General features: G+C 42.0%; 2 long non-coding RNA genes across 9 annotated transcripts in view; both read right to left on the reverse strand.

Moving 5' to 3' along the window:
* LOC131509153 (uncharacterized) overlaps positions 1 to 8,569 on the reverse strand; it is a 78,570-nt gene extending 70,001 nt beyond the window's left edge. For 2 of the 8 annotated variants that reach the window (XR_009260324.1, XR_009260319.1), the window contains exons 1-3: positions 4,921 to 5,126; positions 4,401 to 4,580; positions 3,151 to 3,250 (exon numbers count right to left, since the gene is read on the reverse strand). This is a non-coding gene — a long non-coding RNA (uncharacterized LOC131509153). Of the gene's footprint in view, positions 1 to 3,150; positions 3,251 to 4,400; positions 4,581 to 4,920; positions 5,130 to 8,474 lie in introns of those variants that run through there. The other 6 variants (XR_009260326.1, XR_009260323.1, XR_009260325.1 and 3 more) reach the window with 6 other exon arrangements.
* A 13,205-nt stretch (positions 8,570 to 21,774) lies between these two features.
* LOC131509155 (uncharacterized) overlaps positions 21,775 to 27,021 on the reverse strand; it is a 76,840-nt gene continuing 71,593 nt past the window's right edge. Inside the window, exons 3-4 of the long non-coding RNA XR_009260328.1 lie at positions 26,658 to 26,742; positions 21,775 to 22,167 (exon numbers count right to left, since the gene is read on the reverse strand). This is a non-coding gene — a long non-coding RNA (uncharacterized LOC131509155). The remainder of the gene's footprint in view (positions 22,168 to 26,657; positions 26,743 to 27,021) is intronic.

A 27,021-nucleotide genomic window follows, 5' to 3' on the forward strand; every position in this document is an offset into this window, starting at 1 on the left:
AAGGCCAAATCCCTGTGCAGGCATTGGGGGAGTGTACTTCATAACTGACTTCTCATTGAGTTATGTCTAGGAGGGCTTTCTAGTCTTTTTAATTTGATTTGCATGCCTATAAAATTTCAAACTTTGGTAATGTGTGATTTAGAACAATGTAGGAGGCGTACCTCTCCCATCCACAAAACTTATTTAGAATTATGGTACTTCCATACAAGACAATATACTCAGCAATAAAAAGGAACAATCTACTGATACATGCACCAACGTGGATGAATCTCATTATACATCATATTAAGCAGAAAAATCAAATTTCAAAAGGTCACATATTGAGTGATTGCATTTACATGATATTCCGGAGAAGACAAAAGTTCAGGGACACAAAGCAGATCAGGGCTTTGACAGGGCTGGGGGCATGGTGGTATTGACCACAAAGAGGCATGAAGGAATTCTCTGGGATAATTGAACTATTCCGTATCTTCATTAAGGTTGTGATTATAGAGCTGTATGCCTCCTATGGTACTTTTTATGTGTGGGCTTGGCTAGGCTATAGTATCCAGACATTGGGTCAAACACTAACTTAGGTGTTATTGTGAAGGTATTTTGTAGATATGGTTAACACCTACAACCATTTGACTTTAAGTAGAGGAGATTATCCCTGATAGTGTGGGTGGGCCTCATCTAATCAGTTGAAATGCCTTAGGAGCAGAACAGGGATTTTCCTGAGGAAGAAGAAACTCTGCCTCAAGACTGCAGCATTGGTTTCTGCCAAGATTTCCAGGCTGCTGGCCTTCTTCTGTGGACTTTGGACTTGTCAGCCCCCACAATCGTGTGAGCCAATGTCTTGAAATAAATTTCTCTATCCATCTCTCTCTCTCGATGTGATTTCCTACTGATTCTATTTCTCTTAAGGACCTAACTCGTACAATGTGTTTATCCAAATGCATAGAAATAGTCACCTAAATGATGTGTTCTATGTATGCAAATTATATCACAATGAATCTGGTTTTCAAAAAACTGATTCACAATATTTATCAGGATTCAGTTGGTAGGAGGTAAAGAGAAAGTGTACACGTGCGGGTGTGCAAATGAACGTGCCTGTGTCCATGGGCACTTGCCATTCTGTGTTTTTCTGCAGAGGCTATGAGGAAGGCGGTTGCATTTGAAAAAAAGTCTTTAAACATGAAAGTGAAGTGATGAAAAGAAGAAGCCGTCTGTTTGTAGTCTGGGCTGATTAGGAGGTTGTTCTACAGCTAAAAGAGGCAGCACCAGTGCAACAGGGCACCAGTAGGTTTCTGTCCGTGTACTAATGAGTCCTAACACTTGGGAAAGGAAGTCAAATTAAAACGTAACTATGATTTGTTGAATACTCCCTATTCCAGAGGCTGTGCCGGGCGGCTCAATGTGAACAAGGTGAATAAAATATGGTTACTGTCCTCAATGCGCTCACAGTCTAGTGGGGAACGTAATTCCACAAATAACCATCACCCTGGACACAGAATGTTAAGAGACATCTGCCAGATAAAGAAAATTCCACAGGAGGAAAGGGGGCAGGGATATCATAGTTGAGCGAGAAAGTCAAAGAGGACTTGGCAAAGTTGCATGTTAGCCGGATCAGGAAACAGGAATAAGATTTCAAGAAGCAGAAAAGGGAGAGGGGGAAGAGGGTATTGGGGGAGGAAAGAACAGTACAAAGATGCATAAACGAAAGTGCAGATCTAGGAAAACATGGACTGCAGGAACTGGGAGCTCCAGCAGGGACAGGGAGAGTAAGTCCAATTTTGTTATTAATTCAATAAATACTTGAGGGCCTCCTATGGGCCAATTTGGCAAGAACACAAGGTATGCATATAAAAGAGTAAAAGTCAAAACTGCAAAAGGGAAGGCTAAGGTGAAAACACTGGTTAGACAAACCTTTCGTTAGAAATAGCTTTAAAATAGTCCACCTCTGTTTGAGAAATGAATAAACCCTCTATTCGAGAAATGATGTGAAACAGATCACCCTGTGCCTTAAGATCTAGTGAAGATTTGCTCAAGCCATCATTCCACACCTTATTAAATGTCCCATGTCTTTCTCGAGGGGTTTGCTAATTCCCGGGTGCTTAGTCATCTTCACTTCTGGCTCTGATTTTCCACCACCCTTGAATCCTTGTTTTCACATTGCGCCTTCCAGCTATTCTGCTATGTGTATTCCACCCCCCTCCCCCAGCCTTTCTCGTGTCCCCAAGAAGCGGGCTCCTGTAAGTTTCCACTCATTCCTGCATCATCAATCTCGCCCTCCTTGCTGCCTTATTCCAACCATACTAGTGACCCTTCATACTTGAAAACCCTTCACCTAATGTCTTGCTCCAGCTACCGGCTTATTCTGTGCTCCTCTCCGTGGAAAAATATTCAGTATTTGTCTGTCCTCGATGTCTCCACTTCCTTACATCCCTTCTTCCTATTTAACAGATGCATATAGTGTAAAGAAATTGTCGGGGCTGGTCTTCTCACTGGGGACCCCTCAGACGTCAGTATCGAATGCTCAGGTTTTTAGAGAACATGATAACCCCTCACATGGCCTAGTGTCTCTTATTCTAGAGTCTCTTTGGTCTTATTTTTTAGAAACAAAAAAATTTCCCTTCTCCTATGGAATATGTTGGAGGAGGCTAGAATTGTCATCTGGCTGTGTGGAAAAGTGAAGAGGAACCTGCTGTCTACAGAATTTCAAGCCAGTCTGGCACCTCTGGGTGGAGGCACCTAGAGATTAAGAACAAGAAGCTGCTATCACCCATCCGACGAAGAAGCCAAGGTAAACAGCCTCTGCGGGTTTTTGCACATGTGATGCCTGAGCAGGAACTGAGGACTGCTGTCTACAAAGCTGCAAGCCACCGCCAATGTCTCCAGCAAACGCAGGAGAAGGCATTTCTTCTCCCCGTCCCTCCCTTCCTATCCTTGCCTCCCATGGACAGAATCTTCCCTTTGCTCCTCCAGTCCTTCCAATAAATGTAGAATAAATGCTCTGTATCAAAGTTTCCTTGCTTCAGTATCCTGGAGTGGTTTCCAATTTCCTGACTGGGTAGGGACATGCACATTCTTCCCTGCCCCAGTTACTCTGTAACCAGTACCACTGGGTGAGTCTTGGCAGGACTGAGCGCTCTCTGAAATGATCTTGCTTACTTTTGTTCACTTGTTTGTTGTCTCTCTTCCTCCCTCTGAAGGCGAGGACTGAGACGGGAGGATTCTTCTACTGCCAGCCTCACCCTTGTATCACCAGCACCTAGAATAAAATCTGCCTCATAGTAGATGTTCAAGAACTATTTGTGGAAAGAATGAATACACGTGAAAATGAGACTTGGGGACGCCTGGGTGGCTCAGTCGGTTGAGCGTCCGACTTCGGCTCAGGTCATGATCTCACAGTTCGTGGGTTCGAGCCCCGCATCAGGCTCTGTGCTGACCTCTTGCTCAGAGCCTGGAGCCTGCTTCAGATTCTGTGTTTCCTTCTCTCTCTGCCCGTCCCCCGCTCACGCTTTGTCTCACTCTGTTTCTCAAAAATAAATAAATGTAAAAAAAAATTTTTTTTAAAAGAAAATGAGACTTGGACATTTTCTTGGTCCACACTTAAAAAATTATCAACAGAATTCTTTTGGACCTATGGACTTTACTGATGGTGTGGGAGAGACGGAGGAGGTTTGCAGCTTAGAGACCGTATCTTCTTTATGTCTTTCAGACACTGTGTTATTCACTCTCCATTCCCTCCTCTTCCAGCCCCCTCCACAGCACCTCCCTTCAGGGCACTACCCAAATTCATCCTGTGGAGGAACAGTCTCCTCTCCTCCCTGCCCCCCACATCCACACTCAGCTCAGGGCTTACCTTTGTATACCCACACTTATCAGTGCTCCTATTTTCCTAGAACTGTCCCCTATCAACCTCCCCTCTCTTCTGCAATGGAAAAGTAGCAGCAGACAGGGTTTGTTTCCCCCAACAATATACACTATACTTCTTTTCTTAGAAGGCAAAATACCTACCATTGGTTTCAGTTTAAAACATTTTAAAAAATTAGTTTATTGCTTTTAGGTAGATATTAAATTAGGAAGGTGTCCCCAGATATGGAGAATAGTGGCAGGTAAGGATGGTCGTCCCTCTTCTGAATCAAATAGTACATGTTAAGGGTAATAAAAGAAAATAAAGGTCTATAGCTGAGCTCCCTGGCTATTCTTTAACTGCATAGGCCCACTACAAATTCAAATTCAAGGAGGAGTAAGAAGGGTGGACACGTTAGATGACACTTAGGCCCTCCACCTTCCGGTTTAACAAAGAAAACTCTTCTGATTCAAATGATTTCCAAAGTCAGAAAAATGAAACTCAGCGAAGGGTGTGTGTGTTTATGAGTGTTGCAAATCTTGATAGAAGACACACAATTCCAGACCTAATTTGAATGCACATCGCTGAGAAAATGCACGAACTTGAGAAGTAACCTTCAGACAAGGTCGGAGTCAGTAGCTCCTTCACCGCTGGGAACCAATCGCAGGACTGGCCATTGCCAAGGCGGCTCCGAGGCCCGGAGGCGGAGGCGTAAGTTGGCAGAGGTGATGGAGGGGGACGGAAGCTGGGAGAGAAAAATAGAAAAGAAAATAGGGATATTTGAATACCATCAGACGTCGCTTCAGGTACATTTTGCTGTCTTAGCTGTGTGAGTCAGCCTGGCCGCAAACAAGCTATAAAAGGCACCGGTAGGGCCGGCTGCAGAGTGCGTATTTTGGGTCCGCAGCCCTGCCCACGTTGGTGCTCCCGGTGCGGCAGCTGCGCTTTCCCTAAATAAGGCACGGGCTGCGGGCACCCCCAGGGTCCAGTTAGAGCCACTCATCTCTGAGCGCCGCCCCCCCCCCCCCCCCGCCTCGAGGGAGGGGCAGGGGGAGTCACTAGTTTATTTGCATACTAGTCCTTACTCCCGTCCTCAGCGCTTCGGAAAATGAGAGTTGAACGTCAAGTAGAAAATCTTGTTAATCAAACTCAAATGCCTCGCTCAGCCAAGGAAACGGAGTAAATAAGCTGCTGCGGTAATCAAGTTCCAATTCTTATCTAAAGCCAGGAGCAGGCCGCCCCAAGGAGTGGAGGTTATAAATGTGGGCAAGTCTCCCCCTAGTGGACGAACGGCATCACCTTTCCCTCGCAAGCCCGCCTCGTCCGGGTGAAACAAAAATTCACAAACATCCGGAAGAGAAGCAGCAAAGGAAGCGGCAAATGTGTTATTGTGACATACATTTCAGTCTTGATTTCCAAGGGGTTCTCTTCGGTGGGAAAACACAACTGAGTTGGAGTTTTTACACACCATTTGAGAATTTTTACCCTTCGCGTGCTAGTTATTCAACAGCTGGATTTGACTGCCTGCCTCACCATGAGGAAGGGTAAGCAGAGAGAATGGGCTTTTCTAGAATTGGTTTTGAAAGGCCTACGTCACTTCCAAGGGGGTGCTATATTCTGGGACAAGCCAAGGAGGTCTCTGGCGAATAAGGAGTGATTGGGGAAAGATGATCCTGCTGTCATGGACGGTATGAGTCCTGATGTCCTTGCCCCTTGTACAATGGTATGTCAGTAACCTCCCCAGACTGACAGTCTGTCATGGGGCGTCCTTGTATGGGCCTCTTCTGCCAACTCTACCTCTGTTTGAACCAACAGCCATGCCCTCTACTCTTCCAAAAAGATAGACGAGGTGAGTCATCTATGTCCTTGACTGATCTTGCCCAGCCCTTCCATAGTCTGCTCCAGCCATTCTTGACTTTCAGTAGGGAAACCTGAATCTACGGATGGCCCTCAAAAGAGTTTCTGGGATTCTAAATATATCTACAAGTGCACTTTTGTAAGTGTGTGTGTGTGGATGTGTTTGTCTTTTTGGATGAAAGCTTACACACTGGGAATTCATGAGATTTGTCACAGTATCTGTGACCTAAGAAACGTTATAAAACACTGATGAAAAATCTCACTTCACTGGAAATCTCACTCCACTAGCCACAGCAGCCATAGGGTACTTAAGCTGTAAGAGTCAGAATGTCTAAATTCAGATCCAACTGAGATTCATTAGGAAAGTAACTTTATCTCTCCAAGCCTCAGTTTCTGCATCTGTAAAATGGGAATGATAACCATAGCATTTAATCCACTGACTTAATGCAAAGATTAAATGATACAATGTATATAATGCTCTTAGCAACTTTCCTGACACATAATTGACTCAGTAAAGGTTGGACTTTATTACTCTGAGGAACCCCTTTAAACATGTGTAAAATGTTAGGTTCTTTAAAATCCCAGTGTGTGTATCATGCACTTCCCAACAATTTTATGATTTTTTGGATGAGGAAAAAGGGCTATATTTGTGTCTTTTGTTAGGAAAATATGTAATTTCTTTAAAATAACCTAAGTATCCAGAGTGATGAACTAGGTCATAGAATTATATAGTGATATAATTTTAAAGTAAATGGAGATGTGGATTATCATCTAATCATATCTCCTTCAATGCTATTTTATAGATACAGTCATCAAGATGCATCTTGAAGAAGGACTTGTACAGGTCACTCTAATTTTGTGGCCACAATCCAGGACCTAATTCTGAGCTAGTTTTGCCACAGTTCTCAGAGACCTTTTTAGCCTTTTTTTCTCCCATTTCACGAGATTCTCAAAGGTCTATAAAAGAGAAGATTGAGAATGCCTGTCCTGTAGGAAACATCACCATCTATCAGAACTCTGTTCAAATCCCTGACTTCCTAGACCCTTTGGATCAAAACCAGTATTTTTTTCCCTCTGAGCATTGTGTATCACAGTCTCCTTACTGTTTATCTTACTTTTATGATGCATATCACATTATATTTCTCTTTTTGTCCCACTAGAGCATAAACTTCTTGAAGACAGGAGATATGACCTTGAATCTAATAGAATCTGACAAAATAATGTTTCACGAAGGAAAGGAGAGAAGGTACAAAGGTATTGAAGGGCACCTATTTCATTGATGAACTTGAACCTGAAAAACTCCAGAGGACCTAAGAAAGGCCCATCACTCATTGCTGACACTTTCTCCTGGAGTCATCTGGAAATAATATGAACTATAATCAGCCTGTAATCACGGCCAACGGCACAGAAAGGTTAGAGCTGGGCTGTGAGAAAAAAATCTAAGGCTCATTCACATCTTGGGGACAGGACTCTAGAAACTCAGAAGGGCAAAAGATGAGATCCAAGCCTGAAAATAGAATATATAGCAAGGATTGTTTCATAAGAGCATGGCAAAAGCCTGGCTTCTTGATCTAGACCCGCAAGTGAAAGAACAGAGCTGAAAAAATGCCAGGCTTGGTCCATACATCTGAGATTGGACAGGACCGGAGGAGGGGCTGAGATCTCCAGCTTTGAAGATGAGTAGCCATGTGGGAAGAAATCAGCTAGGATCCGATGCTCCCTGCTGTATCGTCTGCTGTTTCTCAGCCTTTCCTCTTGCTGCGCCTCAGATTCTACCACGATGGGAGAGGCATGGCCACACTTTCTGCCAGGACAACAATTGTCTTCTAGGAGTAAAGGCTGTTAACCTGAGCTTAAATCCTTCTTTGCCTCCCCTGAATGAATACACACATAAAAAGGGGCTGCAGAGCGCCGTGTGTCTGAATAGAGGATCTGTAGGTTTCATGAGCTTCTCGGAGAGGTCTGTGACTGAAAAGGAGCGAATAGTAGCTGCTCTAGTCTCTCCAGTCCTCACTGCTCCCCCAAGCCCTCCCAGAGCGATCTTATTCCTTTCAGACGTCTAAGAGTGACAATTTTTTTTTTTATCGACTCCCTGGACAGTCTTCCCTTTTGTCAGACCAGGAACTGCAGACACCAGTGTCTCAGGGAAGATTCCCCAAAGTTGCTGCGCATCCAGTGTTCTGCGAAGAGGATGCTGGATGTCTGAAAAGGCAGTCTGCCAGAGAATCCTAAAGGAGCCTAAATCATCACTAACCCAAGAGAAACTCATGGAACACAGTGCAAACTTGTTGACCCCAAAGTGTTCCTTTGACACAACAGATAGAATAACTCACAGAAAGTTTGGGGTAATGTGCTGACTGATAGTCATTAGGAATGAATCGTAATTCATTCATCTTCAAATCAGCTTTTGATCTTGACAAAAGGCAAAAGCTACTTACTTCATTGTATCTTTAAATTATCTGGAGACCTGCTTTTCAATAGCTGGACAAAAGGGGTGATGTGTTTGTGTCTTTTTCACCAAAGAAACTCACATTCCAGAACAAAAGGACATTGTCAAGATTCCACTGCTCAGAGACAGAGAATTTACAGAGTGTTGGTTGAGGTTCCGGGGTTAATTAAGCACTGAAATTTATCAGAGAGTAGCATGAGATGGAAACATTTATTTTCTGTGGGATTTAGATCTATTCCAGCCTTTAGTAAATTGCAGATGTTACCACAGTGCCCAGGTCCCAAGAGTAAGAATAAAAGAGAGTAATCTAAATGCTACGGCGGATTCACTTACCCAAATGAGTAGCTTTTGAAACAGCATTTGGGTCTCCTCTGGTGTTAGATGCCCAAATCAGTAAGGTCACCCTTCCATCCACCGTCTCCTGAATAAAATCTGCTGTGAAGAAGGAAGGTAAATGTCAGTGGAAATCAGGATGATTCCTAGGGATTTGAGGAGAAACTGTGTCTCCAAGGATGCTGGTGTGGACAGTTGGCATCTGTGAGAGACACGGCCGGGTGCCTGATGAAAGCCATCATCTCTTCTGTAGTACCACACAGCCATTTTGTTCTGAGATGTTAAAGAACACAAAATTACATTGTCAAACTTTGTTCAAGCTAAGAATGATGGTAGGACACAATCCAGGCTGCTGAGACATAAGCAGAAGTTGGGAAATTTTTTCCAAAAGGTGCAGCTAATCTGTGCCTTTTGACCTCTGCTCTTCCTCTTCTTTCTTTCTGGAATGGAAACACGATGCTGAAGGTGAAGGAGCTACCTGGCACTGACCAGGAGACACGCATGGAGACAAAATTCACAATGCTAGGAAAAAGGTAGAAAGTGCTAGGGTCCTTGCTAGGGCCACAGAACCACCCTATCAACCCTGGATTTCTACTTCCAGTCTTTCTTTGTCATATAAGGCATTGTCTCCTACTTGCAACCAAACGCAGTCCCTACAAGACGCAGTGTCTCTACTGTCCTGATGCCTTGAGGCTCCAACCCCCCCCCCCCCCGAAACTTAGATGCCAATCGGGAGTGAGAGAGAGAGACAGTGGGAGAGGGATGGAGAGATATGATGAAACTATGTTTTTTTCTCTCTCGATTATCAGATTGAATTAGACAACATTTCTGGACCTCAGTGAGAGGGAAGCTCAAAAAAACGAGTTAATTTTTATTTTAGAAAAAATTAAAGGATTTATTTTGCACATTTGCTTTATAACTTCTAAAATTCATACATGCTACAAAAGCGCAGCATAACAAAGAGCTTAACTACAATGCACATTTACAAAGAGACCCTTACTGGTGGCATCTTCTTCCTAAGGCCCCAGCTGTCCCTCTTTGCTGTTTGGGGGCCCACTTTTCCTCTCTCTGCTAAGATCTTTCTACTATCTTCCTTTCTCTCCGTGTCCCAGGGTCTTGAAGCTCTGTCATGTCAGCTGCCCAGAGGAAACATTCAAAATTCCTATTAATTTACTTGGTAGCAACTTAGCCTCCTGTGTTGTATCACCTCCTATCTCTTCCATTTCATAGTGAACGAATTGGTAATACACTTTCCGTGACCAAATGAGCAGTCTCCGGGTTCTCCACTTTAGCTTTGCCTTGACAACTTCCCAAGCCTCTGACTAAGTTTTTAGGCTGGGCTTAAGGTCAAAGTAGGAGGGCTTTCCTCCTCCCAACCGTGACTAGAAGCACAGAGCAGTGTGCAAGGGCAGGGCAGTCATGTGGAACCTTTATTCTCTTAACATTCCAAAGTAACTGCATGTAGGTTAGGGGTTTTGTCCCCTCTTTTATTTTTTTAACTTTTTAAAAAAGTTTATTTATTTATTTTGAGAGAGAGAGACAGAGACAGAGAAAGACAGAGAGGCGCAGAAAGAAAGGGAGAGCGAATCCCAAGCAGGCTCTACACTGTCAGCATAGAACCTGATGCAGGGCTCGAACTCAGGAACTGTGAGATCATGACCTGAGCTGAAACCAAGAGTTGGACCGTAACTAACTGAGCCACCCAGGCACCCCTATTTTCCCCTCTTTTAAAGTTTATTTATTTTTAGAGACAGAGAGTGTGAGTGAGGGAAGGGCAGAGAGAGAATCCTAAGCAGGCTCTGTGCTGTCAGTGCAGAGCCCGATGTGGGTCTCAATCTCATGAACCGTGAGATCATGGCCTGAATCAAGAGTCAGATGCTTAATCAAGCTAAAATCAAGAGTCAGATGCTTAATGCACCCAGGCGCCCCAAAGTTAGGGGTTTTCCCCCTCTTTTAATAGATATATTCATCTAAACCCTGGCAGTGCTAGAGACCCAATAGTCAAGGATTAAAGCACACTTTCAATGGTAAGAATAACACAGAACTAGCTATTTGAGCTCAACTCACTAACTCAGTGGCAAGAACCAGAAATCCCTTCTCTTTGGGAGCTTCCTGGGAACTGTAGCCCTTTCCCTGCCTCAGTTTCCACACTCTCAGTGGCTCCTGACTCAGGCATGAGCTAGCACTTCCCTGGGCGACACTCCAATCTCTCTTGTCTTCACAGCCAGAACTTCTCTTCCAGCTAAAGTTGCCAACTGCTTGACAGCCATCCTCACTGGACTGGAGCCAGGTGAATCCCACACTGAATCCCACTGAATCTCACTAGCCAGTCTTCAAGTGTCTCCTGGGCCATGTCCTCAAGAGGGGGGTGTGTTCCTTGGTAAAGTGTCAGGGCAGAGCAGCCCCAGGGACTCTTCCACCTGCGTTCCCCCTAATACACACACACACACACACACACACACACACACACACACACACTTGCTACTACTGTGAAGAGGAGGGGTGCCCAGCTCCTGGCTGATTACTGCCTCTCTTGGATCAGGTCACTGCCCTCTCTGCCTCTTCTCAGCAAGTATTGCCAAACCTCTGCACCCCCGTCTCCACTGGGAGGCAGTGCAATGAAATGGTTAAATCATGGGCTTAAAAGCTCATAAAATTGGCCTTACCTCCCAACTTGCTGCTTTTTAGCCAAGTGACTATGAAGAAGTTACTTAACCTTTCTGAGCCTCAGTCACCTCATCTTTAAAATGGGATTAATGATTATCCATGTTATTTTTAAAAGATTATGTAAGATGATATGGGTGAAGTACTTAGTAATAGGGCTGATTCCTCATAGGTGTTGATAAATTGATGCTTCCAGTGATGGATTTCTTCCTTTTGCAGTTAATGTGGAGGCTGGAAAGCCAACACACACACACACACACACACACACACACACACACACACACGGGCCACTTGCTGGTCTCTCTTTAGTGGGGACTAGTCCCTCTCCAGCAAAGTAGGGCCTGAGTCTCCTTCTATTCACCCCCCTCAGTCATTTCTTTCTTGATTCCTCTCACCAGGATCTGACACAACATTTAAAAAAGAGAAGGTAAACTCTGAAATATGGAGACTTAGTTCCCCCTAGTTAGGCTGGTGATGCTCTTTGGGGCAGAGTGAAGGCCAAGCAAACAGAGAAACCACTGGAACCAGACAGTTTGAAATAAGTCCTCTAAAAGAATTGCAAAGAAAAGGCATGGGATTCAGACCAGAAAAAGGCGACCATGTGGATGGGTCACTTGAGATGGGCTTTGAAAGAAAGGATTTTCACGCGCAAAAGGTAGATGGGAAAGTCGGTGTGTGCAGAAAGGGAAGCGAGAGCAAAACATCAGAGTTTGGAAATTATGGAGCCTAGTCAATGTGGCTAAATCAAGAGCTAAATTTCTGGTTTTTCAAAGTAAAGTTTGGCCTCTGTTGATGTCTGGCTAAGCTTTTGTCTTTTCTGCCCATTCATTACAATGGAGGCCAGGAAAAGATCCTTCTGTGAAAATGTAGACAAGTTGAAGAAAAACTGAAAAATCAGCCTGGTGATCTTGCTGGGTTTCTCTATGGAATCTGTACTTCCTGTAAATGAGAAGCCATTGTAATGTTCTCATTTGACCCCATGTTGATATATACATGTGATCTTGCCTATACATATGTGTATGGTATGTGTGTCTTTATTAATATATATTATATATATTATTAATTATATATTATAATATTATATATTAATATATAATTATATATCATATTAATATATTATATATTAATATATATAAATCTATTATATGTATATATTATATATAACATATATGTTATATATTATACATATGTATATTATACATATACGTATATTGTACATAGATTATATGTACAAATATGTGACTGGAATTATATATGCCCATGTGTTTATCTCTGGTTGGTAAGATTGTGGGAAATTTAAGTAAAGATCCCTGTTTCCTAACTTTCTTTTTTCCCTCTTTTCTCACTTAACAAATATTCAGTGAGGTGAGCTTGTTTGGACAAGAAGCCCACGTATGAAATAAATGGAGCTTTAGAAAACAAAAACAAAATGCACCTTGTTCATGTTACTAGTTGGCTTGCAAATGTCAGGGAACTTGTGGAAACAGAAGTAACATTAGCTAAATAAGATTCTACCCATAGCAGAAAGATTTTATTAATAAGCCCCCCTCCAGGCTACGTTTTCAGAGCAGACCCATGAAATCTTTAAAAGCTTATTTTAGCAATCCCCCTGAGATTTCCCAGCAGCTCCAGAGGAGTAAGTTGAGAATAAAGATTTCAAGGGAATTGGCCTCTGCTCCTCTTCCTCTGCCCCCATCCCAGTCCCACTGCACATCACCACTGACTCCTAGGTGACACAGAAGAGGAACTGAGTGAGCTGCTATCTAGTTGTCTGACATTTTTGCCCATCTCTGACTTAACCCACCTGAAGAACATGCACCTGCGGCTTGCAACTTTACTCAGATTATGAGAGCAGTTTTGCCCAAAGGTTATTAATTGTTCATATAGAAACAGAGACAGTGAGTTAGAGATGAGAACAGAAGGACACAAAGGGGACATACCACACATGGCCCTGAAGGTATTGGGAATGAGTTTAGCTTTATTCTAAATGTGGACAGAATGCATTAGAGATTTGGAGCAAGGCAGTGCCATGATCTAGTTAAGAAGGTCCTCTTACTGCTTTGTAGAGAATTAACTGGTGTGAAATGGAAGCAGGAGGACGAGTGTAGGGAGTGGTCTAGGAAAAAGATGATGCGTTAAGCTCGCACACATACATGAATAAATATATACATATACATGCATATATACACATATACATTCTCACATAGAAATATCTATAGACACATGTATTTCTGTTTACTTGAAATCAAATGGCTACTATACTATGCCCTTATGTAGTTCTATTTCTTGTAACAATTATTTTTTCATCTTCTCTGAAAAATTCTTTTTGACAGGCATATAGTGTTTCATTGAATGGATGTGGCATGGGTTATTGAACTAAATTTTTGGTGTTTGTTATTTGTTTCCAGTTCTTATTGTAACGGATTATACTTTCACTAATGTGTTTGCCAAAAGATTGTTGAGCATGTCTCTGGTTATTTCCGTCTCTGGTTATCTCCTTTTGTTTAAAGTTTATTTATTTATTTTGAGAGAAAGAGAGAGAGGCAGAAGGGCAGAGAGAGAGGGAGAGAATCCCAAGCAGGCTCTGCAATGTCAGCACAGAGCCCAATGCAGGGCTCAGACCCACAAATTGAGAGATCATGACCTGAGCCGAAATCAAGAGTTGGATGCTCAACCGACTGAGCCACCCAGGTACCCCTCTGGTTATTTCTTTAGAGTTAATTATTGAAGTGCACTGGGTCAAAAGTTTTCTTTTGATGGCTTTTGACACAGAATGCCAAACTGCTCTCCACAATGGCTGCCCTAATTTATACCTACACCAGAAGTTTATGATGGTGCCCAACTTCATATACTCTCCCATATAATTTAAATTTGCCAAGTTAAGGGGCACCTGGGTGGCTCAGTCGGTTAAACGTCGGATCTCGTGGCTCAGGTCATGATCTCGTGGTTTATGAGCTGGAGCCCTGCGTCAGGCTCTGTGTTGAAACCTCAGAGCCCGGAGCCTGCTACATATTCTGTGTCTCCCTCTCTCTGGCCCTCCCTTGCTCATGTTGTGTCTCTCTGTCTCTCTCAAAAATAATTAAACATTAAAAAAAATAATAAAATACCCGTGCCAAGTTAATGGGCAGAAATCTTACAGTTATTTAAAAAAAAAATTTTTTTTTTACTCTTTATTTTTGAGAGACAGGGAGAGAGAGAGAGATACAGAGTGCGAATGGGGGAGGGGCAGAGAGAGAGGGAGACAGAGAATCCGAAGCAGCCTCCAGGCTCTGAGCTGTCAGCACAGAGCACGATGTGGGGCCTGAACCCATGAACCATGAGATCATGACCTGAGCCGAAGTCGGACGTTTAACTGACTGAGCCACCCAGATGCCCCTCTTGCAATTATTTTAAGTGGTATTTCTTTGATTATTAGTGAGGCTAAATATATAGTGTCATTTTTAATTTATTTTTTCTGTGCATCGTCTTAAAGTAGAGCAGAGAGGGGCGCCTGGGTGGCTCAGTCGGTTGGGCGTCCGACTTCGGCTCAGGTCATGATGTCATAGTTCATGAGTTCGAACGCCACGTCGGGCTCTGTGCTGACAGCTAAGAGCCTGGAGCCTCCTTCGGATTCTGTGTCTCCCTCTCTCTCTGCTCCTCCCCTGCTCATGCTCTGTCTCTGTCTCAAAAATAAAATAAAAACATTAAAAAAAAATTAAAAAAAAAAAGTAGAGCAGAGAGTTAATCATGAGCGTTCCTTAAATTATGGACCTAAGACCGTAAATCATGCACAAAAACTTGTGCCAGCCAGTAAATTCTCTGTGATTTATTGAGCTATTTCTTGCATCTATCTGACATCTAGGTTGCCTCATGCCATCTCACTTGCTGAGCAAGCCTGGAATGAGTGTAAATAAAAAAAAAAAATGCTTTGAAAGTTGGTTCAAGTTGCTATCTTGTATGTGAAACGTGGTGCTTAACAAATGATCCTACAACACTCTTGTGAATGCCATGCTGGTCTCGCTGTAAAATTAATTGAACAATTAGAGTTTGTGGCTCTCTAGTGAAGGAAGGAAACTCAAAGTTTCAGGCAAGCTGTGTGAGCCAGGAAGCAGCATCGCCAAGAGACATATTATAGAAAACGGCTCTCAAAGGCCATCCTTCATGACGGTACCAGGATTGCATGAATTCAGCCGTGGAGCCGTGCCGTCTGAAGCCTCACTTGAATGTAGCCGTGGCTTGCTACCTGTAGGAAGAAAGAAGTCATGCTCACTTTTTATTGGCAAAACATTAAAAATGTGAGAACTTCGGAAGGGCTTATAAGTTAGGGGATATAAAAGCGGAGAGACTGGTAGTAAAATAAGTGAACAATTTTGTGGTTTTCATTTCTGAGGTCTAGTCCTGAGCTTTTATTGACTCAGAAACAAATAGGTAAATCATTCACTGAAGTTCTAAGGCGCAGTCTGAATAGCTTTTGACTTTAATCCTGTACTGCCTAAATTGCAGCAGGAATGGGGTTGATGGGCATGTGTTTCTTTCAATAAATATGAAAAAGGTAGAAATCCCTTTTCTCATCTTGTTTTCTTTATTGAATCCTGTAACCTTGGAAATAAGACCGCTGGAATTAACGTAACTTTCATTTCTTTAAACACTAGGGAATCATGGCTCTCAAGACCCTACCACACCCCTGGGTTAGGAGTCAGGATTAAATCTCAGCTGTTGACACTTCACACCAAATCACTGTATTCCCAAGGACATCATTCAAGCAACGTTACCCCTCAAACCATGTCATGGGAAAACACAGTATACCAGGATTTTTTATCTTTTCTCTTCCTGGGGGAATGTAACACAGTCCTAGAAGGATGGAGCCTTTGAGCAGAAGAAGAAAAGAGGAAATAACATTTATTAAGCACCTTCCATGTACCAGGCCCTCTAGCTGTGCCTCATATGTTTTACTGCAGTTAATTCTCATAACAATCCTCCGAGATAGGTACAGATGCCTCCATTTTCCTAATGAGGAAACTGGGGATCAGAGTAGTTAAGGAGCAGGTCCGTGGCCCCACAGCCAGAAGTAAATTTAGATCCGTGTGACTTGAAAGCCTATGAACCTTCTACTGCCCATTGAACATTCTGGGTTTCAGGATCTGGGGAAAACTCCCCCTTCACTCAGGATGGAAGATAGAGGAGAGCAGGAGAAACCGGTGTGCCCCAGCCCAGCCTGAAAGGCCTTGACGCACAATTTGGCTGCACCTCTGTCATGTGCAGGTGAGGACATGGAAGCCCGGGGACACAGGCCGAGTTTCCTAGAAGCAGGGACCAAAGTGAGGATTGGTGAAGGGATGCAGGCTGGTGTGGGGGGGAGCAGAGATGTGGTTTGGGGCTCCCGGCTGACAGCCAGCACTAGCTGCCCGACTTGTGAGAGGCCGTTGTGGATGTCCCCAGCCCCAGAGCAGCCTCTGCCGCTGACATCATGTGGAGCAGAGACAGGGCATCCTCCCTGAGCCCTGCCCAAAGTCCTGCCCCTGAGAGTCATGGGCAATGTCATGGTTTTGTCTTCAGCCAGCCACTAAGTTTTGAGGTAGTTTTTTTTTTTTTTTTTTTTTTTCTGCAGTGATAGATTGCTAAAACATCTGCAAAGCCTGTATCTGATGGGGGGGAGAACATTCCCTAAAGCAAAGTCTAATTACTGTTTCCAACAAAGGGGAATGTTAACAAAGGGGATGTTAATCCCCTTTATCTGTTTCAGCCATCCCAACCTCCAACCTGCCCTCTGATCACCACCAGTGTGTGCTCTGTATTTAGGAGTCTGGGTTTTTGTTGTTGTTTGTCTCTTTGTTTCTTCGTGTATCTGTTTTGTTTCTTATATTTCATGTACGAGTGATGTCATATTGTAGCTTTGTCTTTCTCTGTCTGACTTACTTCACTCAGCATTATATCCTCTATATTTGTGTGTCTGTGCACTCTGTGTGTCTGTGTGTGCCCAGCACGTCTCCATGGGAGTGTTCATATTCTATGTATATATCCATGTGTGTCGAGTGTTCCCAGAACTGTGCACCTGAGGGGCGGCGGTGGGGGGGCAGGAGTGGGTGGGAGGTATGCTGACTCTATGTCTCCCCCGTATGTCTACGTAGCTGGTGTCCCTGGACTTGTCTCTGTGTGCATGGTGTGCCCTATGGACATCCTTGTGAGTCTATGTCACTATTTTCTGTGTGCCTCTGGACTCCTCTCTCTCTCTCTCTATTTCCGTTCTGAGGATGTTCCTCCCGTCCTGTGGTGTGTCCAAAACAAACAAACACACACACAAACAGATAAACAAAGAAGAAAAGGAAAGGAAAGAGAAAAGAAAAGAAAAGTAAAGAAAAAAGAAAAGAAAAGAAAAGAAGACATGTTACATAGTCTCTTAGAGACAAGACCTTGGACCTGCTCCTTAAAATCTGCAGCCTGATTCCCCTGAGAGCATATCTTACTACCTTTGGATTCTGTCAGTCATTTTCCCTGACATTCTACTTGTAGGAAGAGAGCATTGGCTAGGCCTGGCCAGGCTTGGAGGCCCATCCCTGACCTGGGAATGAGTATCAGACAGTCAAATGCTTGGATATAGGAAGCTGAATCTCAGGTGGTACAACATGCATCCTGTGTCCTGTGGAAGCATCCTGAGGGGATGCTGGGTTGTTACGTCCTGCTTCTCTCAACCTTGACCTTTCCTACTCTTCTCCTTTCTGAGGCCTGCTTATGCGTTTCTTTTTAGACTCTGATTCTATCTTTCTGTGAATTCCTTTGGATGCTTGCAACCAGAGAGCCTTACCTAATACACAAATTTTGAGAGGCAGTAGCCTCGGAGCATAGTTCTAATTTAGCACAGGAGGAAACTGAGGCCACGGGAGGTTGAGATTCACTGCTCCAGGTGGGTAGCCAGAATCAGAGTCCAGGCTTTCTGATGTTCAGCCCAGTGCATGTCCTCTATTCCAAAAGGGAAGCAAGTCTTGGGATGGAATTTTCATTTTGCAGATGGGGAGAATGAAGTCGAGCCCATATAGGGGGAGTGCTTCTATGGTCAGAAGAGACCCAGACCCTGAAGACGGGCAAGCCTCAACACTGCAGCTACTCAACGTCTAGTCTTCTCTAAAGAGACACTCCAACTCTGACCAAAAAATCTAAACTACTCGCCAAGGTAAGTAGTTACCTTATGTTTTGAATCATTAGTAAAGAAATACATTTGTCTCTCCCAATTCAATTCTAAAAACTAATGGGAATTTAGGTTGTAATAAATGAGTTAATTGGGAAAGTAATGTGCCTACTTAGTAGAAGGTCTCAGAAGCATGACAAAGGCCCTGGAGTACATTCATGAGATGCTCTTAAAACCCACATAACAAAAGGATTTACACTTTTAAACCATGAATTAAAAACTATGAATCTATTATTCATGAAATGACTTAACATTAGTCAAGCAATTTCTACTTTCTTTCTCTTTCTCATCCTTAAGTTACCGATGTGTTTCTCAATTTTCTCTGCTGAAAATCATTTTTTCTTTATGTCTCCTCTCTTTATTTGTCAAGAAGATATGTCCTTCAAACTAAAGACATCTTATTTTCTACAACATCTGTTGGTGTTGAATCTATCCACACTGCTTAGATGTTTATAGACTCTGGCTATATTAGTTTTTCATTTCTGAACTTTTACAGCGCTCATATTCTGGCAATTAAGTACAGTTTCTTACTTTGCTACTTCCCACCTGTGCTTTCAGCTTCAAGATTACATTTTCATGGATGGTAATAAATCTTTTTCCATCTTTTACATGCCTCATTGTTCACACAGAGTTGTAAGACAAGAGATTTTTTTTTTCATTGATTCATTTCTTCAACAAATATTTATGGATAATCTTCTAGGTCCTAGGAATGGTTCTCACCTTACTTCTCCCCACGTGAAGATGATGGCATTCTGGCTTCACAAAGTGAATGAATCAATCAGTGCCTCTCTCAAGTCCTTACTCATTCAAGTGTCCCATCACCAAAAAGGGGAATTAGCCAGCTAGGGCATTATGGAGCCTGAGGCATATCCAGGTGACACATTCTAAGAAGAAAATTCACAGAACTTGACAATAACAAGTTAAAATATTCAGGGTCTTTGAATATCAGAGAGGTTGAAAGATCCGGGCTAGGAATCTGAAGACATGAGCTTTGCTTCCAGTTCTGCTAAGACCAATTTTGTGACAGCAGTCTACTCAGCCACCCTGAACTTTGGTATCTGAAAAATTGGGAAGATGGACTAGACATTCTCTAAGTTTCTCTTCAGGTCTAATATTCTATGAACAAAGAGCAAGGTAAAGTTCCTCTGGTTGCTAACCAGAAACAACAGGATAAAATTAGGAACATTAAATTAAGGGTAGTTGTGGGAGATAGTTCCCCTAGTTCCCCTTAGTAAGACCTTCAAGGAATATCGAGTTGTTCTCAAAGAGGAGAGTCCTCCCTGATTAAAGGAATTTAACAATAAATCCTGACAAATATGACACATACTGCCAGCGTCCTAAGAAAGCCTTTGGAAAAAGTAAAGAGAATAAAGGAAGGAAACAACGATAAATGGGCTTTTTTCTTTCTGGAATATCTATTACTGTATAAAAGAATTTTACTAGTCCCCAGAAATACACCATTCTTTGCTTCTTAAACAGAATCAAAAGAAATGAGATGATGGTAGACTAGATTTGCAAAGTGTTCAATTAGAGTGACAAATTTACAAATAAACCCTTTTTCTACACAGGACTGCAGCTCCAAGACATCAAGTATGTTTGCTATTTTGTACAGCACATCAGAATGTTAAGTTAACGAGACACAGGAGTGAATAATATGTCAACATAACGATAAGCCTGAGTGACAAAGTAATCGAATATGAGGAAAACATTTTTGGAGCAAAGTGGTAACAGCTGCAATAAGGCATGAGATAAATTGTGCAGGATCCATTTAGCTCAGGAGACCCAAGTGAGAGGGGAAAAAAAAAAAAGTAGCAGCCGGAGTTGAACACGAGCTTACATCGTGTCAATGTTCAAGGACTGAGGAAAACCCTCTAGACAGCGGAGGAAGCATACAAAGGAACCAAACTCAACTCAAGAAAGCAGAGCCTGTTTGAAGGCATGTAGATGATTTGGATCATCGAGGTATCACACAGAGAGAATTAATGAGTCAGAACAGAGTTGGAACATAAGATTTCCATAATGTTATTTTACTCCCTTTTCAAAATTCAGCGCTCTTCCTTGGAAAAATGTATGGTGCCCCCGAAGCGAGTCCCCATATAGCTTTGGAGGAGAACTTGAATGGATTCCAAAGAGGCAGAAGGCAGGAAAATTAAAAGTCGATGTCCAAAAACGTGGCCTCAAGTGTAGACAGCTGTGAAATAAAGCAGAGGTCCGAAAGCCTCCGACTGTAAGAAAATATATTCTCAAATGTACAAAGCTCTGTTAACATATAAGTGAGACAACGGGAACGTTACACCTTAATGGAATTGAATTCAAGTTTAAACAAATATCAAGGTGGTTAGGCTTTTAAAGTGAAGTCAGAAAATTCAAACAGATGACTCCCCTGGTAACAATATCTCAGACACCTTATCCATGCGTGTATTTCATGTCTGTTGGCTATGTTAACTTTTAGACTTCTCTATTTTTAAAATGGCCAGCCTGAATTGGGGTGAGAGCAGTAAATTTTAACAAAGATGTACAAATCACGTTGGGACCTGTGGTTGAATTGAAACAGCATACAAAAAATAAAATCTTGTGGAAAGATAGGACATTCTCCCTGTGCTCTCCTCTGATGGGGATATTTTAAAGTAGCATACGTTGAAACCAAAGATTCTTTTTTCCGTTTGAAACCGAAATTCTTAACATGAGCAAAGAAAGATGGTGTGAGTCCAGGGGCATGAGTGGATAACCCAGTCATAGCATTGCTCTTATATATTCGACACAGCTCTTCCGTGATCCTGGACATATAGAAAAATGGGGCAGGCAAAAAAAAAATAAATAAATAATAATAATAATAATAATAAAGTATTCTTACTGAAATACCTCATATTTGAGCTAGGTTTTGCATTTCACAAAGTTTTCTGTGGAAGATATTACCAACATTTTCCATACAAGTAAACTGAGGTCTGGAGAGATCTAATTTGACCAATACCACAGCAGCTAAGAAAGGAGACCTTCATGCAGGTCTTCTGACACCTAGTCTAGTGCCTTCCTTCTATCTTGATCCAATGGAGTCTGTGGTGGAGAAGGATTGGGACATTATTCAAGGGGTTTACTTACCAAAGTAGCCAGTTACTTGCTAGAGAGCCTATATAACCATAATTGAAGAAGTCTCTTTCCCTATTTCCAGAAATGTACTGAGACAGGCAGGGACGCAAAAAAGAATTGTCTCTGTGCTGCACCTAGGGGGCATTGTGCGGGTGGGAAAGGGGAAGGAGGAGAACTAACACTTATTGAGCACGAACTGTGTGCCAGACACAGAGCTAAGGGCTTCGCATGCTATGTCTCTCAATCTCACCCTGAAGACTAGGTCTTGGAGGCCCCATTTTAGAGCCGAGAAGACTGAAGAGCAGAGAAGTCAAGGAATATTCCCAACATTACCTAGCTAGAAGGGAGTCCAGATGGGATTTGAAAAGATGTGGGTCTGATGTCAAAACCTCCAATGTTGCCTCACAATGTGCATGTCTGAGAGTCACGGGTTACAAAAGGCTTGCGCCTACCTAATGTGACATGATCAGAAGCACAGGGCCCTCTGCTCAGAGTCGGGCTGCAGAGTTGGTAGACAGGGCAGAGGCCCTCACCTTTCTCTCTCCCTTTAACCAGGGATGAGAGGAAAATCTCGTCTGGAGAGAAGGCTCTGGTGGACTCTCCTGAAACCAGGATCCGAGTGCCGATGTGGAAGAGAGAAGCAGATTGTGTCATTTAACGGACTCACCTGCCCCTTCAGGCCACAGCAGTACGATTGTACTTCATGCCGTGGTGTTTCTTGTGTAAGCAGCATCTGCTGGACACACATTTCAGAGTTTATTACAAACAGGAGGCTGGAACCTGAGGGAAAGAGAGAACATTCTTCAGTGTAGGGTGTACCATTCTCTTTTCGGACCATGAGAACTGCTGCACTGAGCCCAATGACAGAAGAGTATCCCAGGAGGCAGATGTTCACCAGTGCGCAACTGGAGATTTATTTCCTCCTGGGTGGGGGGTTGCCAGGGGAAACCATCACGTTGAGCTTTATGGCTCAGTAAAGAAATGTTAATTTACTCAATACCTCTGATTAAGCGCAGATAGAAACTGCCTGTTCCCTCACTCCAAATTTCCCCACCCACATCCCCACATCACCTACCCACATACTATATGGTGCCAATTAATGAAAAAAAAAATGGAGAAATGAGTCAGTGATCTTCATAGATCAGATAAACAAATATATGTTTTTCTAAACTATTAGGCTAATTAATACTAGCTATTGTTACAATCTCAGCCTTAGTGGCCTAACACAATAAAAACTTCTTTATTTATGTCACAGTCAAATAAAGACCCATAAGGCAGTAGCAAAGGGGGAAACTGCTTTCCTCCACTAGTGTGGTGTCAGAAGAGGCATGCTGAAGTAGAAGATTTAATAATTTAAATAAGATGCAGAGTTCCAAAACATAATGCCCAAGATACAATCAGAAATCACTTGTCACACTAAAAACAGGAAAAGACTCAATTTGAATGAGAAAAGACAATCAACACATAACACCAAGATCTCACAGATGTTAGAATTATCTCACCAGGATTTTCAAGCAGCCATCAAAAAAAAAAAAAAAATGCTTTAGTAAGTAATTACAAACAGACTTGGGACAAATGAAAAAGAAAAAAATCTCAGCAAATAAATGGAAGATGTAAAAAAGAACCAACTGGAAAATTTAGAACCGAATTATACAATAACCAAAATGAAAAACTCAGTTGATGGGCTCAATAGTAGAATAAAAAGGACAGAGGAAAGAATCAGTGAACTGGAAGATAGAACAATAGAAATTACCCGTTCTGAATAACAGAGAATATACACCGAACTCAAAGGAATAGTCTTTGGATATAACACAAGATCCAACATTCACATCATAAGAATCTCAGATATAGAGGAGAAAAAGGGCGGGGCTGAAAAAAATTCAAAGAAATCACAAGTAAAAATTTCCCATATTTGGCAAATTACATGAACCTAGATTCAAGAGCCCCAAAGAGAATACATTCGAAGAAATGCACACTAAGACCCATTTTAGTCAAACTTCTAAAAACCAAAGACAAAAAATATTGAAAGCAGCGAGAGAGAAGCGACACCTTACCTACAAGGGAGAAACGATCGAAATGACAGCAGATGTCTATCAGAAATAACCAGCACCATAGTTTTTAAGTGCTGAAAGGAGAGAGCTATCAAGCCCAAATTCTATATCCAGGAAAAATATCCTCCAGGCTTAAAGGAGAAATCAAGACATTCTCAGATGAAGGAAAACTACGAGCATTGGTCACCTGCAGACTCACCCTAGAAAAATGGCTAAAGGAGGTTCTTGAAACAGACAGGAAATGTAAAAGAACAAACTTAGGAACATCAGGAAGGATTAAAGAATGAGAGAAAAAGTAAATATGGGTAAGTAGCTTGTGCTTTCTTTTTCCTCTTGAGTTTTCAAAATTGTGTGTGATGTTTGAAGAAAAATTTACAGCACTGTTAGATGTAATTGTCAATATATGTAGGAACTAGTTAAGTCATTATATTAAAAGTGGCAAAGGACAAAAGAACTTAATGTAGGATAGGGGTTCGGTACTTTATATTAACTGGTAAAATGTCAACAGCAGTAGACTTTTGGTAAGTTATGTGTGTTTAATATAATATCGAGAGAAATGACTTAAAGTTTTATAGAAAGAGAGCACTAAAGTGCACTATAGATAAGTTAAGATAGAATTCTAAGGTTCAAGTAACTCACAGGAAGACAGGAAACAGAAAAAAAAAACACAGAGAAATAAAACGGCAGACCAAATGAGAGGCTATCAGAATCTTATTTCATATACAAAATCTGACGTTCCTTTGCCTGCTGAACCTGATCCTCTGCTTTAGTGATGGGCTCCTCTTGCCTGAGTAAGTAGCTAAACAAGAAGAAATCAATTTTCCTCATACTCCAACCCATACCCATTTTTCACTGTCCCCAGGTCATGAGTGAAGCAATAACTCAACATACTCCAGAGGTCATTACAAAATTAAGCTGAAGAAGAGAACACTTATATATGAAAGACTCAGGTTCTATATTTAAATAGGTTAGGTTACACAGGGGCATGTATTTGTCAAAACTCCTGTGCATGCTGAACTATTTAGGGGGAGAGGTATCAAACCTGCAACATACTTGGAACACGTAAAAGAAAAAGAGTTTAAAGAAAGAGGGATGAGAAACAGATATGTGATAAAACACATATGATAAATGTTAATGGTAGAATCCAGATAATGGGTATACACGTGTTTACTGTAGAATTCTTTCATTGTTACTTTGTACTGGACAATTTCCAAAGTAAACTGTTAAAAACTTTAATAACTGCTAATTTTTATAGGCAGAAATAAGAAATATTTATAGAAATCTTTTCTTCTTTTTTAATTTTAATTTTAATTTTAATTTTAATTTTAATTTTAATTTTAATTTCCAGAGCAAGAAAGACAGAACACGAGCAGGAGAGGGCAGAGAGAGAGGGAGACAGAGAAACCGAAGTAGTCTCCAGGCTCTGGGCTTGTCTGCACAGAGCCTGATACAGGGCTCAAACTCACGAACCTTGCGACCATGACCTGAGCTGAAGTCAGACGCTCAACTGACTGAGCTACCCAGGCGCCCTATAGAAATCTTTTCTGAGGGTACTTATCAAAGGAAGAAGGAAATCAGTTTTAAAATCAAGCTGAAGCTTTTATCTTTTCAAATTAATGTTTTCCTTTTCTTTGGGTAAATATCTAGTAATGGAATTATTGGATCATAGGGTATTTCTGGTTTTAATTTTTTGAGGAACCTCCATACTGTTTTCCACAGTGGCTACTCCACATGATTAATAATAATGGCCCCTCATCCATTCCCGGATCTGGAGCTCCTTAAATGGAGTAGAGTTTTTACCGTTGAGAAGGGATATTGTAACCACAATCATTAAAAAAAAAAAAAAAAAAGGAATCTACATTTAGCCTTCCTCAGAGACATTTGGGGGAGACTATTAAAATCAACTAATAGTTATGACTCTAGCCCACCTCCCTGGTAGGCAGACTGAGACCCAGATCTGCCTTGGGATATATTCCCTGTTCTTGAGTGCAGAGGTGGAAATAAAATCTTCAGCCGCAAGCAGAATTCTTACACTGATTCCCAGATCCTTGACAGAAGCTATTGAGGCAGGAAGGGCAAAGTAGGAAACCTGAAACTCTTCCTTCATGTTAAATAAATAAAAACCAATACTGCATCCCTGTGTGATTTAGAGTTACTGCCACTTTCAGTCTGAAAACTTGCAGGGGTGGTGACTTCCCTCGTATCTCTCGTTGTCTCAAGTTAAATGCATAGAACTTACACAGGTCTATGAAAGAGCAGGTAATCATAAAGTTGATCGTGTGGGATGGCTCGATTATAGCCGAGAATTGGCACAAGAGATACAGCCCCAATACCTGGTATACAATTATTAAACTGACAAATGTTTTTTACTGCTTTCTGCTGAAGAGAAATAACCAGAACAGTATGCTTTTACCTGACAAGGACTAGTACGTTTTGCCTCAGGGTTAATTCTCCTCTGTGGATGTGTGCCACAATTTATTTATGGAGAACTTTACCATTCCACTAACTCACAAGTCAATGATTACATTGGCCCAGTACATACATAGGATCATGACGGAGTAATGCTTCTATCAGGAGACGCAGCAATGAGTCCATTGAATTGGAACATGGCCATTTGGGGTTCTTCAAGCCACTAAGTTAAATAGACATAAAAGGAGGTCACAGTGTTGACTGTAATTATTGATCATAATTATCAAGGAAACATAGAGACATTTTTGGACACTATAGCTGGAGAGGAATATGGATGAAACCCAGACGATGTCCTCATATTACCATGCCTAATAGCAGAAGGTCATAGAAAACTACTGTGGTGCTATACAGGAAAGATGGCCAGGGGCTCACATCTCTCAGAAATGAAGGTGTAAAGAAGTGCCTGGGTGGCTCAGTTGACTAAAGTCCAGTCATGATCTCAAGGCTCAGGAGTTCAAGCCCTGCATCAGGCTCTGTGCGGACAGCTCAGAGCCTGGAGCCTGCTTTCAGATTCTGTATCTCCCTCTCTCTCTGCCCTCCCCTGCTCATGCTCTCTCTTTCTCTGTCTCTCAAAATTAAATAAACATAAAAAAAAAAAAAAAAGAAATGAAGGTGTAAGTAAACTGGGTAGGAGAGCAAGAAAGTAACAATACTAGCCAGCTACAGCTCCATGATCTCTTGCCTAAAAGCATAGCCTCTACCAGAAATCCCTTCCTTATTTTCTCAAGTACATATATTTATACATTTTACCTAAATTCCATTTTGTTTCATTTCTTTCTCCCACTACGGGTTCTTGATGGTGAATTTTCCAATGTAGTTTATAGGTGTAGACTAACTGTGAAAGAAAATAGAGGAGTACAACGTGGAGATCCCAGACTTGGAACAGGATGCAACACTTGACATGACTCTAGTTGTCTCCTTTTGGGGCAGTTCTGAGTGCATTTTTTCCCATAAGCAGAATAGTTAGATGATAGCATTATTTTTGAAAAAGAAGAGGATACATATGGTTTGTGAGCTCATAAAGGGACTGAGTCATGGTAAGACACGGGTTCACTTCTCAATACACAGGAAGCTCCTTTTCCGTATTCCCTGGGAGTTAGAGAGGAGTTTAACC

Source organism: Neofelis nebulosa, chromosome 4 (genome assembly GCF_028018385.1).
Source record: "Neofelis nebulosa isolate mNeoNeb1 chromosome 4, mNeoNeb1.pri, whole genome shotgun sequence".
Lineage (NCBI taxonomy): Eukaryota > Metazoa > Chordata > Mammalia > Carnivora > Felidae > Neofelis > Neofelis nebulosa.